Genomic DNA, 20,141 nt, shown 5'->3' with positions numbered 1-20,141 from the left:
GCTCCATCAAATTGATAAGACTCTGCTAAGCAGGGTTTAAAATTAATTCATAATTTCTTTTATGTTTGTCATGTTTTGTGAAAATGAACTGCCATTCAATTTTTCATAAGCTCTGCACAAGCAGAAGCAGCTTAATTTCAGGCAGTGTGCTGACAGGCCTGGGTAGTTTTATGAACAAATTATGATTACACACAGTGATCAAGCTCCAGATAATTGAAGCAGCACACCAAACTAGTCAGCGTGCAAATATTAATGGATGTCCCCAAAGTCTCTTTGAATCCGCATAATCTAAGAAGTTTCACCTTCTTTCGCATTTGGAATATTTTCAGCACAAATAGTTAAAGAGAATTATCTAAAGGATCTTCCAATGAAGATCATTCCATCTTAGATTTCCTACTGTTTGGGGACAAACCAGAGTGAGCCTATGCCTGGAGTCTGAGTCGGGGCACACGCCTGGGAAGGGCCATTTCCCCATCCTATTTCTGACTGCAAAAATGAACACGCTCCAAAGTCAAAACTTTACTCATCTATTTTTAGGGATGTTGAATTCACTGTAGTCTAATAAACCAGCAAAGCTTTGAGAACGCAGGGCCTCCAAAAATACCAGTGCAGGCATGTCTGAAGAACAGCAGAAACATGGCGTGATAGACCAGAAAGTGTAGGCCAATGGCTTTAACTCTGCCCAAATGCCTAATATCCAACGTATGGTTATTTTGAAGTATCTTGGCATTCTAGAGTTAACAGATACGTCTCAATGCAAGATATTGGTATTACGAAGAATAATCCAAAAGCTATTGTGAAGATTTGGTTAAGGTCTATGTCTAGTCTACTGGTGAACATCAAGCCTGTGAAAACCTGTAAAAAGCCCCGTCTTTAAATATTAAAAATCTAGAGCCACAATTTGTTTCAAGCTGGCAAAGCAAACGGTGAGACTCATTGCTTTAGGCATTGGGGGAAAAAAATAGCATTAATATTGTCAAAGCAACAATGGATATATTTTACTATTATTAGGTGGAAAATTGAAGGTGCAGAAATCCTTCACTTGCTTTGTAATAGCTTGTTTAATAAAGGGGGACCGGAATAATCGTTTTTCAACTTTAATATTATTATAGAGAAAAAGAAAAATGGTGTCTGCGATCTAATGCTGAAACCCATTTTCCTGCTGGCTGTGAACAGCTATGTCCGTTTTGACAACTCTATTTCTGCAGTAAACAAAAGAAAAAAAGCCTTTCACTATCACCTCATTAAGAGAGTCATGAGTGGTTTTCATTGATTAGCTCCTATTATAGAAATAATCCTCAACAGGCTGCATGCTACATGTGAACTCTTGTGTATAAACAGCTACCCGTGATTAGTGATCAATGAATAATTTTAGCCAGGGAGATAAATGCAATTGGATGAAAACATATTAAGAGCTACTTTTTTTTTTTTTTCCTTTGAGTATCAGGAGAATGAAACAAGAGCTGTAGAGAGTTATCCTACTTTGTTAATTCGTATTTTCTTATGAACACAAACATTAGATGTATCACCTCAAATAAAATTTTATATAATCAAAATTGTCCCACCTTGCTTTCCCCCCCCCCAGTATTTTAAAAGATTTCTAGTTGCATTGTTTATTTTTCTAATTTACATATGTACAGAACCATTTTACAGAGAATGACTGTAAGAGGTACACATTTAATAGCTGCAGCAGCTGCGGGTTTTCACACTGATGCACTGCAACGTTGGAAACGAAAGGGAGCTGCAAAGGCAGCATATTGTGGTCAAGTTGTTTCTTCGGGGCTGCGGAACCCTCTCACGGGGCAGGGGCAGAGGGCCGGGCCTCCGTGTGGAATGACTGCAGGTACAACGGGTTGGTTTTTTTTTCTCCAGGGGTTTGATATTTTTAGCAGGTGCTTTCCAGAAGGCTGACGTGAAGTTAACATTTCTAAAATCAATGAGAGACACATGGCCTTTCCCCCCCTCCCATCTGGTTTCCAAAAAACCACAAGTGGAGCAATACTAAGCAAAACACAACGTCTTGCGCTTTTGTGAGAAGCCACAGAGCATTAAGTTGAGCCTTTTTAGCCAAAAGAGTGTCCAATCCCTTGTAACGGCTGGCCCAGTTTTAGAATCGTGTTCTTACTCTCTTATGGAAACAAAAGCATAATACTATTGCCAACGGGATACCCTCTCTCTGACTTCTGTCTGTTGTTAGATATTTATCCACGTTTTTCCCACTGTAATTCTCCCCCGATTTTAAGGTGACTCGCTCTTTCTCTGTTCAGTTTTCCTTTCACTTGAATGCAAATCACAATGCTGTTGATGCCCACACATTCATACATACCGTGTTCTCAAACTAAGCAACATCACATTTCGGATTCAAGTAAACATACCAATAATGTCACCGGTAGTCTAACTGTCCCGCAATTAGCTTTAGCTGTAAGTCTGTCCTTTGATGTTTGACTGCTTTTGACTGTGCGATGTCTGTGTGATGAATCCATAGGTGTACTTTATTCTTAGTCTTTCTTTTCCTTCAGGCTCAAAGATTACACAAATTATTGAAAAAAAAATTTCACTGCGAAGTGAAAGAACTTACTAGTATTCTTGCAGAAAAGTGGGTCCTCAAATCGTATGATATACAACTCCTGGGCTATGAAATTTGATGTAAGCTCACTGAAGGATTTCACAAGTTTTGATTTAAATCCAGACTCTCGCAAGTTAGCTACAGGGATGCGACGGAGGTGACTAGTACAACAGGGATCTCTAAGAGGCAGTAAGTGAATTTTAAAAACCTGCTTAGCCAGAGAGATTACACCTCCCACAGCACACCCGAGAGTGCAGCAGCAGTGAGTGGGCACAGCTATTGCAGAGACGACGATTAGACTTAAAAAGTCTTATAAATAGGGCTGCGAAACTGATGTGGGAAAACACCACGAGGGTAAGGGACTGGTCTGCTTACCCACACGTGGCTTTCCCCCTGAAGACGATGAGATGGGCACCCTGCAAGTACTGGGAGAGCAATTCTCCCTATTCGATGTGCTGTAGGATGAGACATTTTTACTGTGCCTCTTCACAAAGCCCAGCAACAGCGTGTGTCTTCAAAAGCGTTCTCTCATCCTTCTGTGCTGTCCTTACACAGAGGATGTGCTGTTATGATCTGAACTAACGTGCCAGGATGGTCTGGATCAGCACATCCAAATTTGTTTCAGCTGGCCGTTTATGACAAACACTGATGCAACATTTCTAATTTCTCTTCCAATTAGTCAGAGCTCTTAGCATTCTGTCACTTCCCCCACAAAATGACTCCCGATTTTAACAGTGCTTTCCCAGGTGAGGCATAAGTAACCTCTGGCAACACTCATTTCAGCATTCCTCGCCAACATCACACCTCTATTACGGAACAACTGACAATCACAAGGCTTGTCGATATCATCCTAGGGCTTGTGTACTTTAATTAACTTAAAAGATCAGTCTACACGAACTAACATTTTCATTTGTGAACACTAAATCCTCTCAACTTGAGAATTAGAAGCCTAAATCAGACACTTTGAAGTTCTCATTGTGAATCGCTATTTTCTGTCACTGTATACATTGTAAATTGTTGCAGATAAAAGCCCTGTCTCGCATTTACAACTGCTTAGAAAAGTAAACTCCTTTTTATTAGCTACAGCACGCAAAGTTTTGCAAGCGTTACTAAAAGCACCTAATTGTTCTTTGAACAAGTACATTTTTCTCTTTCCAATTGAGAGTTAAGTTTCTACAGTACCAAAACATCCTACTGCATACAGCAGTTTTATATGATGTTTTAATTATTTGTGCAACGCCTCAGATTAAGTTCTTCAGCTTTCTTGATTAATCTAAAAAGATTATTCACAGAGTAACAATTAGGGTAAATAAGAACTTCATTGAAAAAAAAAAAATACGGCCAATAAAAGATATAGCTAATTCAAAAATAGATTTTGGTATTCTATCACCTACATAACACACGATGGTAATAATGCTGAAACAGGAGTACCAATTTCAGTGAGAACCGCACTGAAGAGAGAAGTGTCTCTCTCAAGGCTGTAACATTATTACAGCAATGGCACTACAGAACTAAGCACATACCTTAAGGCCTGCAGGAATGATAGATGCAACACACTAATTCCTGATGGCTAAAGGACGTTATTACACTGTAAATGTCATTTGTTCAATCTTGTGATGCATCTTCAGCTGTGAATGGCAATTTAGAAGCTTCAGCTGGAATGCTGCTATCAACAAGTAAGCGACAATGCAGCTCTGCAGGTAAACAAATCAATGGCCAAAAGAAGGCTTAAAAAAAAAAAAATAAAATCAACACCACTCACTTTGAGAGATGGGAAAAAGATGATGGCTGCTACCTGAATTAATTTAGTCTAATTTCAATGTCTGTGATTATTTTGAAGCGATAGCATCAAACTTCCAAAGGGCGGTAGAAACTGTCTGACAGTAATTTTGAGCATAGACTAATAATTAAGGACTCAGAATATTGCACTTATAATTCTAGGTACGTGTCAGTGTACGTATCCTCATGGATCTCCCCCCTGGCCCCCTTTGGTTTTGTTGAGGGAGACAGACAGAAAGAGAATTTGGCATATTGTGCCTAATATTTAAAGGTACAGAAGCTTCTTTTGCAAAGGTTTGCAGGACGCCGTATTTTGCAATGTTAGTTTTCATAAAATAGCGAGATTGAAACAGAAGAAAAAAAACCCACAACGATGGGGTCTTTGTTATTGCATTTTTATTACAAATACTGTGGTATTACCACTTGATATTACCAATAGCAAGTTGGTTTGGCAGCAGGGTGTGTGTGTGTGTTTCTTTATTAAAAAAAAAAAAAAAAACACAAAGAAAAAAGCCTTCATATTCCTCCTCCGTTTTTAAAACAGAGTAGTTCAGTAACAGATGTTTTACTGAAATATTGTCCATAATAAATCCTTCATAAGTTTTTTTTTTTTAAAACCAGAATAAAAATCACTTCACCTTACAACATTTACTTGTATGTACTTAGTTTTTAGCTAAGGCAGCTTCTTAAATAATTAAGGAGTTGCATGGTATGCATATAGATATTATTTACTTATAGTTTGTGCCAAAAATAAGGCAGTAATGGTTTAATACATACTAAATCCTGTGTGTTACTAATTTAATATACAAGAGACGAGCATTTCCTTTACTATTTCCAGATACGGCTTGATACAATATATGCATATCTGAACACAGACTAAACAAGCCATGAAGACATCAGGAAAGGATTTAAGGCAACACACTACAGCAATGTTAACTCTTCAGGATGTTAGGGGAAACACTGGCTCCTCCTGCTCTTTCAGCAGACAGCTTGTCATTTGAGCCCCGCAGGGTAAAATTACCCAGTTTAACCAAGGAGACACCACACATTTGTTCAGAAATACTTTCTTCAAGATTCAGCTCCCTCACGCTATCCTTTCACAAGTGGGATGAGAACATCCATAAGGTTGTTTTGGCAGCAGAAGAGCATCTCAATCCAGATCAGTCCTGGCTCTTCCGAGTGTCTATGCCTTGGTTCACTCGAGGAGCTGCTCTGACACCTATTCTGCCTACTTCTCAAGAGACACCAGCCACAATTTAGGAGAGATGACTATGGAAAAGTTCAATGACACACTGTGTTAAAAGAGACTGCCCCTTTTAACCTTTTTTCAGGTTATTACCCTCCCAATGGAAGAGGCGATTTCTCAGCTTGGAGACCTCTTGGCGCACAAAATGCAGCAGGAAAAGCACAGGAGGCACCAGTAGCCCAATGCACTGGGATTCCCAAGACAAGCAGGGAGCAGAACTACTGCCAGCTCTTGGGGTACAGAGAGGAGTATGTTTAACTGGGAACCCAAATTTTGCACAGGTTCTCCAACCTGGAACCACTGAAAACCGCTGGACTGGAGAAAGCAAAAGCAGAAGGAAAGAACTTTTTATTCAAGGGCGCGGTGGGCAGGAAAGAAATTTGCTTTTCTTATCTTTTATTTGAACCTGTCTCAGCCTGCAGATCAGGGTTCTCCCAATTTCCAAAGCTACCCTGTTCTAATAAAACCAAGCCGTAGAGATTAGAAGCCCAGTAGTATCTGTCAGCGCACTTACTTTAAGGAAACAGTGCTGGCAGTTACGTTTCAACGCTACAGCTAACTTGGGACCCTGTCAAAACTTTCAGAAACGCCATCTGGTTAAACGTGCAGCAAACCCTGAGATACAGTAGATGCATTACACCTACAGGCGCTAACAGCCACTTTCAACACACCGAGTCATCAAATATCGGAGCACACATACTACTGTCTCCCTGTATCATTGATGGAAAGACAACAGCAGCCCCAGATGGTTTGGGCTCCATTCCTTTCCACTGGACAACTGGTCAGATTGGGGTCACCGAGCTCCTAACCTGGACACCTCGGTAAAGCACCTCAGACTAGGTGGGACAGGCACAAACCGTCACCGACTTGGAGGGAGCTGTGTAGGAACATTTCAACTCATAAGAGCATTTCCCTCCCTCTTTTCATACTGGCCAGTCCCAGGCTCACTCACAGAATGAAGCATCCCCAGTACACATCACCCTTGTGCTGGAAAGCAATGGTGTGAAGAGATGCAGTTACTGTCACGTGAAGAAAATGAGGAGCCATAATCACTTCCATCTGCAGTGGAGCCTGTTTTATTCACCCTGAACTGCTATTTTTGGGGGTCTTAATAAAAATTAAAGTAGTAAAAGTAAGAGCAGCTTTGCCATTTTTCCTCTGTGAGGACAACACTGCAGTTTCTGAATGATGAGCTACACAATACTTCACATATTTTTCTTGATGTAAAGAAGTAAAAATCTTGATATCATAGAGCCGTGGAAGGATGTAACTGAACAAGTGTGTCCAGGGAGGCGGAAACTCTGTTATTCCATTGAAAGCTGATGTGGCTTCCCGAGCTGTCAGACAAGGCATTTCAGTGCCATTAACCCTTCAGTGGGTTATTCTATCTTTTTATTATAGAATACCCACTATATTATAGTGGGTATTCTATCTTTTAGGATTTAAAAAAGTCATAAACTTTATCCTACTTACCCTAACCCTTTCCTATCCTGTTTTCGAACATGTCTGAAAAAGCTTCTCAACTACTTTTATTCCATTACCTTAAGTACTTAAATTTCATTTTCAGTAAGGCACTGTTTAATGAATATTTATGAGTAGATCCTGCAGTGTTCATTGAAACTGTAGACTTCCCTTCACGGCAGGCTACAGATTTACATTTTGCTTTTTATTACTAAAATGTTAGCCACACAAATTGATGTCACTTAGAAAATAAGATGACAGTTCTTCCTGCAACTCTAGCACCTTCATCTGAGTAACTTCATGTATCGTGTTATTCTTTGGCTCTGGAGAAATATAATTTATATTTTTATATGCAATATTTAATTAAAAAACCCGTAATTATAAAGCTTCCAGCAGCCACAATTTACACATGGCAGCCTCAAGTCAGCAAACCACTGTGAGTTGTCTCCCCGAAGTCACCGAGATCACTGGTGCGAATGAAATTACTCACTTGCATAAGCGATCACAAGACAAGATCTTCGTTACGACCATACACAACTTGATAAACAGTGGTGTTAGCTCTGAGGTTTCTTCTTCTGTAGGCACTGATTAGGGGCTGTTGAGCCCACCAACCGTGACACACGGGAGCAGCACCGCCAGGTCATCTTGTCAATTTTTTGACAGGTCCATAAATGTCAAACCTTTCTCCCAGATGGCAACGATCACTTAAAGAAGTTACTCTATTGCAACAAATAGAAAACTAAGAACATCTGTATCCCTCCCTTAGTAACTTCAGTTTTGCATTTGCAAAAGCAGGGGTAAGCAGATCTAGTTTTATTTGAAACTATAGGCAACTCCCTGCCTTCAGAGAATATCAAGTTCAGTTATTCTAAGATAGTGACCCAAACATTTCACACACGGCTGTGTAACTAATCAGTGAACAAGCAACAAGCTCTTCTCTGTAACCAGCTACAGTCCAAGATGAACTTAAACACGATCAAGTAAAGCATCCCAGGAAATGGGGAGAAAAATAATAAATTTAAAAAAAAAAAAAAAAAAAATCAAACTCTCTGGTATTCCCCGATTTCCTTAATTTTACTGTTAAATTGGGTTTCCTTGTCTTTTCTTTACACTAGCAAGAGATGTGAAAAACATATCAAGACTTCCATGGTGTCTAACAGAGGTTTGGACATACATACTTCGTAATCTTTGCTTAGGAATGTTTGTTTCCTCTGAGTAAAGTCATCCCTATAGGCTATGAACAGGTTGCAGCAGCCTATAACACAGGATTTCTATGGAAGATGTTAAAAATACTCTTTTATTTAAACAAGCTTAGGTCTTAAGCCATATACATATATATATATAAAACACCTTTTCTGAAGGGTGAGATACACACTGCACTCCTGGGGTTTCAGTATGAAAGGGGCAGCACTTCCACTGTATAACCCGCTGGGTAGAAAGTTCACAGAAGTAAGAGTAAAGAATTTTCACATGAAACAAAAAACAACTGGGCATTGTCACTTGTCAGAAATATTTCCGATGCAAATGATATAATATAATCTGACTTTCAAATTGCAATCAACGCTCAATTTGTAAGCTCACAGTTCAGAATAGCTTAACTCTTGCTACTTCAGTATTTTCTATCACATAGGGAAGGCTTTATGTTTTTTAAAGCTAAGACTAAAGAGAAATCTGTTATCCAGTTTCGGCAGTTGGAGCCCACAGACCACATCATTCCCTTGACAATGAGTATCAGAATAGGGCTTCACAATACAGAAATAACTACAATGCACAGGTAAGAATTATAAATTTCAATATTACAATTTGAATTGTATAGTTAAAGCAGACTGCATCTAATTGTTCTTGGAATTTCTATTAAAATGTACTCTTCTTTCCTAATGTGAGATACACTGTTTTGTACATGAGCATCGCTTTGTCCATTGGACGATGACTTAAACATGAAACGCTCAGATAGAAGTGAGTTGTAGCACGTCACTTAAGCCAGAGAGTAATTTGCTATGTGCCCATTCTTAACCTACAGGTAATCCAAAGTAAAATGAACACGCATGAGAATCAGGAGATGAAAGTCAAGAGCTATCAAAGCATTAGCCAACATGTCCATTACACAAGGGTTGAGTTTATCAGAGGTCACAACAGAACTGCAGGTCATTGATACCACTAAAACGAGCACTACACTTTGATATTATAGTCTGCATTAAAAATAAGAATATCTGTATTTCCCTTTAAAACATCTTTATGGCTTCGTGTCTGAACAGATACTTTTGTCGCGTTATAACTACTTCCTCTGTGCTTTCCTGTTACGGGGTTACCTCTTGCAAAATTAGGTCTCAACGCTGTGAACAAAGTGTGGTATAAGTGCCATTGCCACCAAGACAACTATACACATAAAGCCAAGTGTTGGTGCTTAAAGTACAAGCTTTTTGAGTCTCGTTTCCAAGTTAGCAAGGTTGGATTCTCTCCAGAATAAAAGATGCTTTCTGTACATAAAAATAAGAGCTAAGCAGCAAATGTGCCATCCTCACTTATGCTCTAATTTGTAAAGGTGCTAGGAGACATCTAGTTCCTGAACTCAATTGTACTTCTCTAATAGTTAAAATCAGGTCCAGGTATAATATCCTACTGATCAAGACTACATGATCCTGCAGAAAGGACCCAGAAGAATAAGACTGTAAGATTACTTAGAGGTTTAACTGGATCCTATAACAGACTTCCTCTACAAAGTGAGAAAGACAGAAATAATAAAAATGCCAAAACAAAACACACCAGAGGTTTATATTAATATACAGTTTTACAGCATTGGTCTTCTGCCATCAACAGATGGAGAGATTAAAATGGTATTGTTACACCTCAGGTTTGAAAGAGGCACAGCACGAGATACTAAAGGATTTTCCAGGAAACGTTGTAACAAAAAGAGTCTCGATGGGAATTCCACGGATAAATACACAGGGAAAAACTGAATACAAAGCACGGTACATGTACTGTTTCTCCTTGTTGAAATTCAAACAGCCAAATCACCTACATGGAACAAAACCGGATTTTCAAACAGAATCAGCCTCACCTGGAGATACACAGCTGTCACCCACACTCGCGCTTTAACAGCCTGCCCGGGAGAGCCTGGCAAAAGGCTTGAACAATTACTACAGTCGTATTTCACTTTGTCCTGCTGCCAAATTTGCACTTTTTTTTTTTTTTCCCCATTTATGAGCCTTCTGCAAGAATAACTAATTTCATGCTAAATTGCTTACTTCCATTCAAAGGTTCATGAAAATCAGGCACCCTAACAAAGATTAAAAGCTCTCAAAAAAAAAATCTAGGGCATTTCTTTGCATCAGATAAGATGAAAGAGTACATTCCTGAGATTCTCACTCTTTCTACCTAGCCAATAAAACTTCAGCGGTAACTCACTTTTCCTCCACAATATTAAAAGGGGATAGAAAGTCAATCAGAAATACATCCAGCAATAATTGCTACAAAAAGCATAAATATAATATTTTGCTTCTTATGAAGTTTTACTTAACTATCTTTACAAGAGCTTATTTTGAGGTAACTGAAATATTAGTTGGAACTGCCTACAGAGTACAGCAGTCTGGAAATGACCATGCTGTTGCAATTGTTAAGAAGCTGCAAACTTCAGGCAAATTGTTCCAGGTTAGCTTTTATGTACCCTTCTGTTGGAAAGGTCATTGTCACCTTTACTGGTTTTTGTATATTTCATATAGTGAAGCAAAACCAGCATTGATGAAAGAGTACGGTCCTATAAAACTCTACTACAACACAAACCAAAGAAAATTCAGGTCAGAGAACTGGATGACAATAAACAGGATTTTGCTCTAAATCCAAACAAGCAGCCGCTGATTGCTACTGTAATTAGTAAATACAAGGTTTCTATATGGTGCCGTAGGTAGAGATGTCAGAAACCATGATAGACTGGGAACAAATAGTATTCGAATTGCAGTGATAACCCCTAGGTTGCCAGGAATAACAATTACACCCCCATCCCCCCCCCAAATCAAATCAATGTTGTAAGGACCAGGTTTAGCCTCCTTATTCACACTCAGCTATGTATTAACTCAAAGCAAACTCCACCACAGTAAACAGATGCAAGTAATAAGGGTATCAGAATCCATCTGACAGAGATAAATTCAAGTTATTATATCGGTTAACAGAATTGTTTTGGTCTTATAAATAATTTCCCTAAAATACAAGATATGAAGGAAAGTAAGCAGCCAAAGATAATGATACCAGTTTTAGTCCTTAATCAGGATCAGTTTAACATGGTAAAGATAAACCAGAGAGACAGGAAAAAGGGAGAAGCCAATTTTAAGCCCTTACTGGCAGCAAGTCGGTATTAAGCTTCTTGTTGTGCTAAGGAAAGAAACCAACCCACCCCACCCTTTTTCAGAACACCACTCTCTAGACATTTGATTTAATGGATTACACTATTAAGTCCCATTACCAAAGAGTTATCTTCCAGCCTGCTAGTTTCCTCTCACACTACAAACACAATATTTGCATTGCACAGAGGTGTATTTGCTCTAGTGACAACTCCCCATGAAATATCTTGAAGTCCTCTTGTGCATTTCACGGTACCTTTTACACCAAAACACGTCCGAAGAGCTGGAATACAGCTCTAACAACTCTGCTGGCGTTCCTGGTTCCTTGTTAAAACTGGAACAGAATCGTGTTTCTCCCTCAGGCACTGCCTTAAAAAACTTCAGGCCATACGTTCTTGAATTATTTATCAGAAGTTACTATGCAAACAAGGATTAAATAATTCTCTTTGAGCTGCTTGCGGTAAGCACGGCGGCTAGAGGCATATTGCCTGTGTGATATCTACATTTTATCCAGCCTCCCTGGCAAACAAATTGCTTTTTGCTAGAGAGATGCGAGACCTGATTTTCCTCTTCACTCACACTGGTGTAAAAGAGAGAAACCTCCTCAGAATTGGATGGAATTACATCAGCATAATAGCGGGTAAGTGAATCAAGGCCACTATTTGTTTCCAAATGCATTTGATTAATGACTATTAGACAAAAATAGTACAGGCTTAGACTTTGTTCTGCCCTCTTGCTCAATTCATCTGGCACTGCTTTAAAAAACAGCTAATCCCTTAATGAATAAAGGAAATAAACAATAACCACAGAATAATTTCAACTTTTAAAGCAAGCTAACTGTTTCAGCCACCATATGCACTAGATGATGTTCTCAGTATTCTCCAAAATAGTCATCACTTTCTAAATATGCTTTAAAAAAACATTTATAATCTCTATATAATCAAGCTACTGCTGTTGCTTCTGTATGATCTCAATTCAGGAAGTTACCAGCCTGCTCAAAAAATTTGGATTTGTGTAGTTATGCAATAAAAACAATTTAGCCAAAGGATAAAAATTATGAGCTGTATCCAAGTGTGTTATGTGGCAGAAAATATCTGGACAAAGAGACAAAACAATTATTGCTGCTGCCTAGGATAGGTACTACCTTATTTTTGCTATTTTGTTCTATATGCAAGCTTAAGAGTTGATGCAAAATGCCTTTAGTAAACTCTCAAAGCGGACAGATTACTTTGTTCATTTCTCAAAACTGACTTATTTACACAGGCACACAGGTACACACCAACACGCACACAAGAGGTTTTCAGTTTCTTAGCAAGGCAAGGCAAAAATTCCATCTGCTACCATTAAAGGAAGGGATACCAAAAAAGTAACCACAGACTTCCACGACAAGCAATGTCAATGACAACTATGCCACTACTCTTTGAAGGCTGTACCTCTCTAAATATTTAGGCAAGGCGCATCATCCAAGATGCAACATACTTTGATTTGGAGTCAGATCCAAGAAAGACTTATCTGAACTCTTGTCACCCAACACCAAAAACCAAATGAAGAAAAACCACTGGCTGCTTTACTCCGGAGGCAGTAACTCTGGTTCATCTGTGCAAAACTGTCCCACCTCAACCAGTAAGCCACAAGCTCTGGTCTTTGTTACCAGGACTACTTTTTTTTTTTTTTTAATTTTGTCTGATGTTTTTTTTTAACCCACAATAACAAAAGCAAACTCAGACTGAAACTCAGTCTGGTCTTTCCCAGGTAAAGGCCATAACAATTAAACCAGGCTCCTCCTCTTTACTTTCTGCTGGGCTCCCATAAGATGTTTCCCACCTGTACACAGCCCCCGAGTCTCTCGCACTCAGCCAACCATGCAGACCACTACGGTGTCAGATGGCAACTGAGAGAGAGGGAAAAGCTGGGGTACATTCAGCAAATATATATGGTGCAGCCCTCAAACCGAAGCCCTCAGACTGTGCCAGCTGAGAAACCAGTCCCGAATCTCCCAGGCAGCCTCTCCGACCACCACAGGCCCTTTAAAAGATGCTTCTCAGCAGATCAGGCTTCAGATGCTGCTCAGGTAGAGTCCTCCTGGCAGCCCCAAATCAAGCAGCTGTGTTTCCGAGGCAGGTGGAAGCTCGGACTCACCTTCTTGGCTTCAGATATTTCAGTGGTGAATTCTGTAACTCTCCCCTGGGTGAAGGTAGCCCCAAGCAAATGCAGTGACTGATAGCTAAAGCCAATGGAACTTTACTTAATTAATGTCAATGGGTACTGAATGAAGCCCTTAAAGAAGTTAATTAACATTGAGGGGTTTGGTGCAATATAAAGATGAATGATGTGCTTCATGTATTAACACAGAATTAAAAAGAAACCCCAAAACAGTAGCTCCAACATTTTCAGGAGTATTACAGAACTCCAGAGGGGAAAGTATGCAGAGCTGGAACGCTCTTGACTGCGCCTTAACTGTAAGCATTCCAAAGAAAATAACATTGCTGAAAAGAAAGTTTCGGCCTACAGGATTTCACCTCGTGGGTCGAGACAGAGGAGAAATAGTCCAAGACTTTTTACATTTCAGACAGAAAAGAAAAGCTGTGTGCCAATTCGAGTTCGATGCCTGTCGATAGCAGCAAACCAAACCAGATTCAACCGAGATACACAAACGGGAGCAATCAAACAGCTCCGTGGTCAGGGAGCGCCCGTGCCACCAGCTCAGGCCACCCAACCTGCGTGTGGACGCCTGCCGACCCCACCGCATCTGCCTTCTGCTGGAACTTTAAAAAGAAACACTAGAGGCAACATTTCTTGTTGATTTCATCCTTGAAAAATTAATGCTTTTTGAGAGACTGCCACACATGGGCTGGTCTCGCCAGACATGAAGTGCCCTCTTTCTCTACGCGCTAAGTGCCTCTCAGAACCAAGATAGGAATCAAAAGAAAGCAGACAATCAGATGCTATTCAAGTAGATTATTTTCTTTTCCCATATTTAAGTTGCTGATAGACAGATGCAAAAGCCTGCATCTCCTCACGTCTCATTAATTTTTATATTTGGCAGTTTAAATTTAAAAAGTCCCCAGAAGATTAACACTGTTGTTACACTTTCTGTCTTCGAAAGGAAAAAAGCATCATGTGTTTTGGAGTTCTTCAGTCCTGGATGACTAATAATTGAAAAAAAAAAAAAAAAAAAAGAAAGGTGTGGCTTAAGTACCAAATATTTACAGTTTAGGGGCTCTGACCAGTGTAGCTGACAGAGTTTCCAAGCCAAGGAACACAGGACAGCAGCACGAATAAACGCACCAGCCACCTCCCCCCAGTGCTGGGCACCGAACGGCTCCCCCAGCTGCAGGGTCACCCCTCTGCTTTCCACAGGCATCATTCTTCAATACATGTACTCATCTATTCACTGCCCCCTCCCCCAGCCCGTCCTTCCCCAGCGCTGGCGGGAGGGAAATGCCTCCAGCTGCTGAACTGGGGGTTGCCAAAGCCTTGGGAGGGCTGCTCTCCCTGGGCACAGGTTTTTGTGCGGTCCGAGGAGGTGTGGGCCCTCCTTGGAGGACACGTTACAGCGGAGGTTAGTGGGGATTTGTCTTGGGTCTAGTCACTTCAGTGGCGGCTGATAATTGAGATAAACTGCTAGAATTTAAGCTGTGAGGGGGGTAGGAGAGAGTATGGGTGGTTGTAACTGCCCAAACAATTATTCCTTGTAGACTAATGTCTTTCTACCATCTCGTTTAAGATAACTTTCATAAGAGTCACAGAATTTGCCCTTACTTTTGGCTTCTGTTTTTATAAGTGGAGCCTTTTTCATCTTTCTTTGTATCTGAAGCCTTTTTTTTAGGCAAACAACTGTACATTAATCCAGAGATAGCATGAGATAACCTTGCTATTGCAGTTGCAAGCTTCCTAGAAGACTACTGTTTCCAGTATAACAGAAGCTAATTTAATTATTCCACTCATATTTTTACTCGCATGTTAACTAATACTTATTTCCTTTGATCCTGCAGTGCACCGAGTAATTTATACACCCACTGACTCATTAGACCTTTGGAGCATTTGGTACAGTCTCCCTCCAAGACCTGAAGAGAGCCTGGGAATTGTTATGGCTTTCACGGAGGCAGTGGTGAAATTTGTCAGACCGGCTATCCTCTTGCAGACACACAATTCTGTGATAAAACCCAAGTTCTCCTTATCAGCTAAGTTATGCAAGCTCTGAGGAAGATAGGAGGTTCTTCAAACCCAGTGGTTTAATCTTCTCTAAAGTCAACGGTTCAACGGGTTTTAAGTCCAAATCCAGTATATACTGGTGGGAGCAATTTGCAAAGATAGGGAAGCTTCTCTGTATGCATGCTTTTCCCCTTGTATATAAATAAGTACACGACCATTTGGATTGGTGAGCTGAAGGCACACAATTGCAGTATTAGCCGTAAAAGCAAAAGAATTCTACCTTCAGTGAAAAGAATTGTTTTCTCCCTCGTGTGGGGTTAAACTTGCCGCTACTGCTGTTGTATCCAGCAGCAACTACGGGTAGATGCAGTCTCTCCTCACACCAGACCATTTGAAAAAGATATATTAATTCTTATGAGATTTGTTTGGGAATCCTAAGGCTTGCAGCACTTTCTCATGCAACTCTCAGCCCCTTTTAGGATAATTTTTCTCTAAAGTGTGTACTTCCTACCAGGTGACCTGTACACTACTAAGTTTCTTAGTACCCACCATAAGATACCACAGATTAAATACTAAGCGTTTGTTGTTAAATATCTACACAGCTTTTTGGACTCATGTTCCAAATACATACTGCATCTATCACCAATAGAAGAGGTATAGGTGGTTGTTATTTTTTTTTTAAAAAAAAAAAAAAAGTTGAAACTCAGTAAGTGAAGCCACATTTCATTCAATACATAGTACATGTTAACTGGAAGAAAAGATTGCTGGTTTACATGAATCTGTATGGAATCCTATGACTTCTGTAGTCAGCCCATGTTTCTATTATAGAACCAATTTCCAAACTTTGCAAAATATTCAGATCTGCATCGCATTGGCTGTTGTGGAGTAATTCTACTTTTATTCAACCTTTGTCTTTAAAATTACATTTACATAAAATTCATGTTCACATTAACACAAACCAGCTGCAACACTGTTTTGAGACAATTCAAATTATTTACCAGACCAATTGTATTCACATGCTTTAGAAAACTTCCTTTGATGTTGAAGAAGTTGTTTTGATCCTGGCTCTATGATTAAGATTTAGGAATGCATATGGTCATGATTGCATCTGATCTAAGCCACCCTTTTCATAACCTTTTCATCTCAGCTTCCCCCCCAAGGGGATGCCATTTTTTTCTCCTTCCTATCCCAGCCACATCATCTCTCCTTGAAGTCTCCCCTCTGACCATTCTTCATTCTCCTGTTTACCATTCCTCATTTACATTCTCTCTTTGTAGCAAAATTTTTGAAGTTATCAAGACACATCACTTTGGAACAAACGTGATATTAAATCTTTTTCATCTTTCACATTTGTCTTTTAAGAAAAAAGACAGCCTCTTTGACAAGAAACTGTTTAGTACTGTGTCCATACAACAGAGGCCCCATAAGATCATAAGCATAAGAAATCTTTATAGCAATTAATGTCTTCAATAAAGTTTTTTCCTAAGGTGATGTCACTGTCCTGTAATAACTTGAAGTAATCAGAACTTCAGCATAATATATGATACCACTTTGCTTTCATTTAACAGACTGCCTAGTACATAACCTTCCAGGGAAGCAAAACCAAAACATTATCCACGGCTGTGTATGTAATTGAAGAGACAGCACCAATGAAGATTTCAAATGAAGCCTAGTGGATGAGAGTCATTTGTCTCAGAGCAGGTACCACAAAATACGCCTCAGCTAACATGAGTGAAGCAGGCTGGTCAGAGGAGGAAGAAAAAAAAAAAAAAAAAAAAAACAAGCTTAAACTAAAAACCACTACTGGAATCTTCAGCACACCGGAGACTGCTGTTCATTGTTGAGCATGTACGCTGTTGGGTCAAGAGATGTGCATCCTACTAAGCTATTGTATGGATAGCCACAGATTGAACATCTATGGCACATACATTTATATGTTATTTCAAGTTTCGCAGAAGCCAAAAGCGGGTATTCTTCTGGCTGAGCTGCATCTGTCAAAGCTGGGTTAGTGTTTTCAGGAGGGATGTAGCCTTTTGGAGCAGATGCAGAGCATCTTCTTGGCTGCAAAGGCCAGCAACACAAAACAGAACTTCAGCAGACAACAGATGTAAAGACCATTTTGAATCCTGGGAGAGCAAGAGGCAAGATTTTTTTTTCACACCATTTCCTTTTTGTGCCAGGAACTGTGTTACTTTCAACTCCACTCAGTGGCTTATGTTGTTTAGCTTCATATAATTGACAAACTGTCCTATAAATCTTCTAGCCAACATCTCAGTGCTTTATAGTCATCAATCTTACCCTCCTCGGATGTGCCTATTCCACAAATGCAATCCAGTACAGCACAACAAAAGAGGAAAGAAAAAAAAGAAAACAAAAAAGAAAAAAGGACAAGTCTCATCCATTCAGCGTCATTTTCTCTTTGCCAGGGCTGGTAACTACAGCATTTAGTTGCCCGAGAACAAAATCCCAGATCTCAGTATGACACGGTAGTATAATTTGTGGGCAAGACTGGTGTGGTTGCAGACATTTTTGAAGCACCTCTGCCAGACATCATGATGATCTCCAGGCAAATTGGTAGCTCCCCAGCACAGATGAAAAAATGAGCAACAAGGCAATGTGCAGCCCTGTAAAATCAGCTTTGTTTGTGCTGAGTGAGGGCTGAGACGAAGAGGGGAAAGATTTCTGTGAGGTTGCAGGAATCCCTTTGCAAAATCTGCTTCCCTTGGCCCCTCCGCAGCAGCGGGCTCTGGTCCTCAGCCTTCCCCATGAGAGAAGATGATGATCATGTGGGGCTTCTCACCCTCAGACAGGCAAAACCAGCTCCACCTGCTCTGCTGAAACAGGGAGTCTGTTCACCTAGAGATTACAGCTCAAATCCTACTCGGCTCTACTGCAAGTGTGTAAACCCTTTAGCTCACGTTTCTCTTTGGAACTGGATATTCCAAGGAGTGAGATGACAGTTGTGGACTACTGTGGACATTTAATGGCATAATTGAGATTATGCAACCAGTTCCCTAAGATTACTCGCTCTTTGAACAACCGATTTAGTGGGAATGTGACTCCACACCTCCCTCTGTGCCAGATTCTAGCCCTCGGCACCCCGGTAATGGAGATGGATATGCAAATCCACTAGTGGCTCTTGCACTGCTCAGCGCCTCGAGGCTCTCGAGCTTCCAATTCATATACTCGGAATAAGAGCTCTCGCCGAAAACCTCACGTGTAGCTGGCTGAAACGTGAGGGATCACTCAATTTCAGAGGACTGTGCAGTCCTTTGTATTTTACATTAGCTTCAGACATTATGCCACAGAACAAGAACTTTTATGAATGTAGATCCGATTGCCTGGAATGACTCAATCCAATACATGCAAGAGTGCCACACCGCTCTGCTTATATTGATTACAAGTTCGAGTCGTGCGTGCGCCACAAAACAAATCTATTACCGCACTTGTAGAATGAAATCCCCGAAGCTTATACAGGTCAGTAAACACAACTTCCCTGCTGTAAAATATTTATTGCATAACCTGCCTTCTCCATCCATACTAGTCCAGAAATATACCTTTTACATTTACTAGTGTATTACAGTGTGATAACACATTTACTCTATTAAGCAATGTTGTCTGATTCCTTTCCTAAGCAAAGGAAACATAAATCACGGGAACACCAGCGAGAGCAAGAGAGATACATTGAGTGAAAACCTCAAGGCAACGGCAGAAAATTTCTGGATAGCCCAAGGATATGCAAGTGGAAAACAGGTGCTAAAGTTAAAAACATGCAGTAAAAACATACTGTAAAAACAACGTATCCAATTGACAGCTAGCATGACTGTCCCAGGAAAAGTCTATGTTATTTTTCTTCCTTTGGTATTTCTTACTCCAAAGTCAGTGGAAGCGTTTCATATCTACATGCTGCCATTGCACACCCACGTAGCAAGTTCCTACAGTAGCCCTGTACATTAGATGCACCTAAATTCCCCCTCAATTACAGGTTTTCCTATTAAAAACTCCTAGTGATAAATCCTACGTTGAGAGATATTTTATCTCCCTCTCCAAATACTACAAGTTAGAGGAGCGCCATTGAGGGGAACAAAAAAAAAAAAAGAAAAAGGCACATCCATAGCTTATTATGTTTAGTGGAAATTCTTTGGCTAGTGGTACCATAACATAACACATGTCAGGCAGAGTTCTATGCCAGGACCCTGGTATGCTGAAGAAGTAATTTTAACCAGCGAGGTACCAGGAGAGGGTTTCTGCCTGTCTGTCATTATTAGTGTTTTCATGTGATTGTTATTATCATTGTTATATCAATATTTCTATTATAACTCCATTACACACATGCTTTACAATTGAAAATTCATTTTAAGTGTAGACATTCATGAGAGGTCAACCTTTGAACATGTCTTTAAAATAAGAACAGTTTTTTGAAAAGCACCACTCTGTTTCTTCAAGTCACTGCTGCTAATTTCAGGATAGGAAAGGGCAAAACAATTGACCAGTTTCTCTCAAGTACCACAACAGCCTGATTTTTTTAACACTGCTAAAATACAGATGTTAAAAACATTAACTTGTGCCCCAAAGAACCCAAACGAAGAGATGAAACATT

General features: G+C 40.0%; 1 protein-coding gene across 5 annotated transcripts in view; it reads right to left on the bottom strand.

The window, feature by feature from the left end:
* The window catches only part of NLGN1 (neuroligin 1), a gene marked incomplete at both ends in the record, with an annotated part of 315,851 nt that overhangs the window by 141,624 nt on the left and 154,086 nt on the right, over positions 1-20,141 (bottom strand). The window lies entirely within an intron of this gene.

This window comes from Vanellus vanellus, assembly GCF_965231255.1.
Source record: "Vanellus vanellus genome assembly, chromosome: 8".
NCBI classification, from domain to species: Eukaryota; Metazoa; Chordata; class Aves; order Charadriiformes; family Charadriidae; genus Vanellus; species Vanellus vanellus.
This window is presented reverse-complemented; position numbering and strand designations above follow the sequence as displayed.